The following is a 6,000-nucleotide window of genomic DNA, read 5'->3' on the forward strand; positions in this document are numbered from 1 at the left end:
CTGTGTCCCAGGCTCTGTTCTACATACTGAGGATACAGTGGTAGGAAAACCCTGGAATCCTAAAATCACAAGCACCACGGGAACAGGACTTGGAGTGCACTCCATCCCAACGCTTAAGTTCAGTTTGGGGGTTTCGAAAGGACTTGTTAATACACGTTAATACTTCCTTAAAAATACTCTTTAGATCAGCAGCAATGCATTTCTGGTGATGTAAGAGTCTCCCACCATGACCTAGACCAGGAAGGGTCTCCTGTGCACAGACGCACGTTCCCCATTAAGTAGTCCACGCAGACTCTCCCCGGCCCTCAGCCTGGTTCTCAAGGGAACGGGCAAGGCTGAAACCCGCAGGGGAGTGTGAAGCAGTGGCCTGTGCCCTCCATAGGGTCCCACCTGGGGTTTCGTTGTCTGTGGTCCTCATCTTAATTCTCAGTAATTTTCTCTTTGAATTTGTGTTTTATGAGTGAAATCCAGTAGGACCCTGCAGCATGCCCCGGGGGACTTAGAGCTCGGCTCCCCTCCCCCCACATGTTCTCCTCCACCTTCTCCCCTGACCTCAGCCACTGCAGCAGGGGACCCGGTAGGGTTAGCCCCAGGTGCGGAGTCAGGGGCAGTACCCAGGCACCCGTGGGTGTCTGCACTTCCTTCCTCAGCATCTCCATCTCACAGTGGAGAACTGCAAACAAGGAACGCCAGGGCAGGTAGAGAGAGAAACTGCAGAAGAAAGGAAAAGCTTGTCCCCTGCTCTTTGCATGAGGGGTTCCAGGTTTTCACTTGTCACGGGGTCCTGCAAGTTAGGGGCCCGCCCTGGACTAGAGCCAGAAGCTGTTTCCTGGCCACGCTCACAACTTGGAGGCTGCCACCCCGTGCAACAGATCTGGGCACTGCCCGCTGGCGCAGGGAGCTCCCTCAGCCCTAGAAGTGCTTGTCTGATTCACTGCTAATTTCCCAGAATAGAACGAAATGCAGGCCATCGGGACAACTGGATAGAATTCGCTAATCAAAGCACATTGTGCACGGAGGTCCTTGCTAACTGTACTATTCTCGGGCTCGTGCCGTTTCCTCCTCTATCTGTGGGTCGTGAGGGGCCCGTGGTACCTTCCAGCGCAGGTGGAGCGGGGCCTGCTGTAAATGCTCCAGACGCTCTCTCCGTCAGATGCCAGTGTTCCGTGCGTCACGGTCTGCGTGACAAATGCTTCCGCTGCCTTTTATTGCTACAAAGCTTTCTAGTCTTCTCAGGATTTTTTGCACCAGAGTCTATGTTGGTGCTAATATTGACCTTTATATTTACACATATATGTCCCCATGTATGTATTTAGCTCGTCTATATCTTGGCCCATTCATTATCGGCAACTCCTTTGTGCTTTCGAAGGATCTCTTATTGATGTTATACAGCTGAATTTTTATATTTTTGTGCCCAGTGTGAAAATCTTTGTCTTTCCACGAGGCAAGGCACCCAATTTCTATTTACATTTGTCATGGATACAATAAGGGTATATATTCCCTATTGGCCAAGTTTTTAAAAATTGTCTTCATTCTTCTTGACTTTCTGTGAGTTGTTCACGTGTTTTGCTATGGAGCTTTGTTCTGTTTTTCTGTAGTTTTATGAAAGTGTCAGGGCCTATACGTGTTCTCTTGACTTAATTTTTCACAAGTGCATCTATAAAGTCCCTCATTTTCTTTTAACGCTGAGGATTAAATACCAATAACTTTCTGTCCTCAATCGACAGGATCTTTGTCTAGCTTTTGCTTCCTCACCTTCCCCCACCATGCTCTGCACACCACCCCCACCCCGGTTCTTCACGAATCACGGGACGAGCACTTCGGGCCGCACCCTCCTTTCTCAGGAGCACTTTCCTAAGAGTCGCACTAACCGTCACGGCTACAATCTCACACAATTTTAGCTACTTATCAGTTAGACCCGTTTCCTCGTTCACGCCATTTCTTTTATAGTCCATCTCCCCCTTTGCGACATTTTTACTCGGATTTACTTTTCATTCTGCTTTACTGCTTACTTGAATAATCTTTTTATGATGAGCAGCTGCAGTATATTTTCTGAGCCCTTCAGTAATTTAAAATAACTGTGTCTTTGATGTGAGCGACCATAAGTTTGGGAATAAGATTCCGAGGCCCCTTTTTCTTTTCCTTAGAGCCTATAAAAATACTGTCTTTTCAGTTTGGGTTGCAATTAGAAGCTTAACAAAAACGTTCTATCTTTCCGTCTAAATAATCTCTGTTTTTCCCTAACTGAAATCAGGCAGGATTTCCTGTCTGTGTTTGAAATGCACACGTCACCGAGACGCAGCAATGTAGGAGGCTTCTTTCGGCCTTTCTTTGCTACTTTCTGTTTGCTTTTTATCTTTCCTATGATACGTTTTAAAAGAATCTTCCCACTTATTCTTTTAACCATTGATTTGGTTTGGAACATCCCCCACCCAACCCTCTATGACCGCCCCCTCTCATTTCTCCTCCACTTCCATGGAGGGGGGGGGGCGCGATCTGCAAGCTCGGACCCTGACCTGCCCCTGTTTTCTCGTCTTCATCGGCGGAAGACTGAGTTGACCCCTGAAGGTCACTAGCACAGACTTCAGCTGCAGGTCAATGTACAGTCCTTCCTACCTGGCAGTGAGGCGGTAGCTCAGGGCTTTACCTGTGGGGGACCCCCGTGCATGGGGTGACTTGGAAGAGATAGACCAAGGGAAAGCCTAGCTTTCTGAGTGTGAGTGGGCTGGGGAGAGAATACCAGAATGTCCTGCTATGGGACAATACAGCAGCTGTGTGTCCGGGGCAGTTGGGTGTCAAGGTCCCAGATGCAGCTGGGTTGCTGCCTTTGCCAAGTCAAGGAAATCTCCGAGGTGAATGTTTCCAGCAACAGCTTTCTTAGATAGGGACTTTGTGGGACCCCAGGAGATGCTGTTCTCTTCCTGGCCAACAGCCACCATCCCAGCCACCCATGGTAGGTGTGGCGGTGCCCGGTCTTCATCAAGCTAGAATTCCCAGGAGGCTGGAGCTCTGATACAGCGACAGAGCTGTGTGGGTCTGCCTGTCCGTGGCTCTTTTTTGGGCGTGCTTATCAAAACCATGGTTAGTGGAGGCAACCGCCCTGCTTTTCCTTCTGACCCCAGGTTAGAAATCTTTGCACTGGAATCTCATGACAAAGCTCCACTTCCTCTCCCGTTATTGAGCAAAATGTTGCAGAGAAATGACGACGATATTGTCAGTCTCCACCGTGAGACACTGTGGTTGTTCTCAGACTGAGTCCCCGTCTCCCGCTCTGCCCCCGTTGCCCCCACGTGCTAACAGGGGTGGTGCCACTGGGCTGCAGGCTCTCGGGGCCTCATCCCCCACTTCTTAGGCAGGCCCTTCTCATTCTCAGAACACGCTTGCTGTTTCCTGTCACTCATTTCACCACATGGCGGTTGCTTCCAATCAAATGACCAGTGTCTAGTGCGTGTGTGACAACTCTCCAGTCCTGTATGGCTGGCAGGAGCCACCGGTCAATCACGCTTGTTTGGTCCGACCCCAAGGTGGCCCCGACGGGATCTGCCTTCTGTTGTTGAGATGCATTACCACACGCTTAGCAGTTTCAACAGCATAAAGGTGTCAGCTTTCTGCTCTGCAGTCCTGAAGTCCAGCATGGGTCTCGTTGGGCTGAAGTCTGGAGGCGGGAGGGCTGCGCTCCTCTCTGGAGACTCCAGGGGGCTTTCCCAGCTCACCGTGCTTGTCGGCAGGATTCGGTTCCGTGCTGGCGGAAGACTAAGTCTCTGCTTCTAGCTGGCTGTCAGCTGGGGCCACCTTGGCAACTAGAGGCCTCTCTCGGGTCCCTGCACAAAACCCCATCCCCTGGAACCAGCATCAGGGTGTCGAGTCCTCGTGCTGCCACCTTTCTGCCCTCCCCTTCCACCTTGCAGGACTCGCGTGGTTACTTTGGTCCCACAGGGCACATGCACAAAGCTGCCTCTGCCACATCAGGTGACAGGTGCACAGGTTCCTGGGTGGACATGTTGGGAACCACCATTCTGCTTACTGCATAAACCAAATCCAAATCATTTTTTTCTCCATCTTTTTTTTGGGGGGAACCTTAGTCCATCCAGGCTGCTGTAGCAAAATACTACAGACTAGATACCTTGTAAAAAAGAGAAATTGATTTCCCACAGTTCTGGAGGCTGGAAGTCAGAGGTCAGGGCCAGCACGGTCAGGAAAGGGCCCTCCTCTGAGCCTCAGACTTCTCCCTGTGCGCTCCCGTAGCAGCAGGGGCAGGAGAGCTCGCTGGCTCTTCCATCAGGGCACAAATCCCATCCAGGAGGGCTCCACCCTCGTGGCCTCCTCACCTCCCAGAGGCCTCACCCCCTAACACCATCACCTTTGGGGTTAGGACCTCACCTTCTGATTTCAAGGAGGACACATTCAGGCCCTAGCAGCTATGACTGACCAGTGAAAATATATGACTTAAGGTTTTATTATATATATAGATTGTGAAATAATCACCAATATCAAGCTAAGCCACATATCTATCATCTCACAAAGTTACCATTTTTGGTTTTGGGGGATGAGAACAGTTAAGATCTGCCCACTAGTACATCTAAAGTACGCATTACGGTGTTGTTAACAATATCCACGTTGCTGAGCATTAGACGTCCAGAACTCACTTATCTGCCCAACAGAACTTCACACCCCTCGAGCAGCGCCTCCCCATCTCCCCCACCCGCCCAGCCCCTGCCCATCGCGCCCCACTCTCTGCTTCTGTGCATCTGAGCGCTTTAGGGTCCACGTATACGTGAGCTCAGGCACATTGGTGTTTCTGTAGGGCACATTCGTCAGCCCGACACAAAGAGGGAGACCCTTCATCGCGGCCGAGGTTGCCGTCGCGCAGGGCAGGCGAGTCAGGAGAGCTAGCGTGCAGCGTGGTGACTGCCGTTGCCAGCACCGTGGTGAAGGCTGCAAGTGTGCCAGGAGGGCAGCGGGCCAGCGCTGCCCTCACGCACGCAGAGACGCTAGCTCCGAGGCGATGGCGTGTTGGTTAGCTTGCCGTAGTAATCACTCACTACACAGGTGCGGCAAATCATTCCGTTGTGCATTTTGACCTTGTACAATTTTTATTTGAAAAGTCTTTTCTCAAAGAAGGACGTCCCGGCATTGGCAACAACGGGGCGAAGCGGGAGGACGTGGTGCTCAGTGAGGTCAGCTGCTCCTCCCGGCCACTCCCCGGGAGCTCACTGCAGATTGACTGGCGCTGGCCTGGAAATCAGTCTAGCGGACGTTTTGGAACAGGAGACGGGGAGGTTCAGCGAATCGGCATCCTCTGCTCTGCGTGAACTTTCAGATGTCGGCTCCTCCCGGGGTGAACTGTAAGAAAATTGACACTTCCAGGACAGAGGCTGGTTATTAAGTGGCCCTTGTGGCCTGCACAGTGTCATTCTGTGCGATGTCTGAGCCCCCCAGTTGTTCCCACCCCGACTGGGAGCATCCGATTCCCACAGCGCCAGCGCAGCTGCCACCGCTTGACTGCCAGCCATTTGGGGATTCTGACACCATAGCTACCTGACATCGAAATAAGCCATCAGCTTCAAAAAAAACAAGAAAAACAATGGTAAATAAAACAGCTGTTTGAACCAACTGTGATTTTTTTTCTCTTTAACGAGTGTTTTATCCACTGACAACTCTAGAGAGGGCCTTCGCAAATTAGGACGCGAGCTAAATAATGGCTTTTTTTGTGCTGGGAGTGACTGCCTAGACGAGGTGACTGACGTCTCCATGGTCTCAAATACGCAAGGATGTAATTAAGCAGCAGCTGACGCGGCTGACAAATCCCCCTCTGACTTTCTGACACCGATGCGCGGAATAAATTTCATTCTTGGCCTTTATACCAGCTTCCGAGTTAACCGTTTCCTTCATCTGCCCTCTTTTCCAGTGTTCGCGTTTTCCCTGCATTTCTACACATTAGTTCCGGGAGCGCTATTATCTAGGCTTTAATGGGTTATCTTGTAAAGAACTATCCACGAA

This window comes from Desmodus rotundus, chromosome 2 (genome assembly GCF_022682495.2).
Source record: "Desmodus rotundus isolate HL8 chromosome 2, HLdesRot8A.1, whole genome shotgun sequence".
In the NCBI taxonomy this organism is placed as follows: domain Eukaryota; kingdom Metazoa; phylum Chordata; class Mammalia; order Chiroptera; family Phyllostomidae; genus Desmodus; species Desmodus rotundus.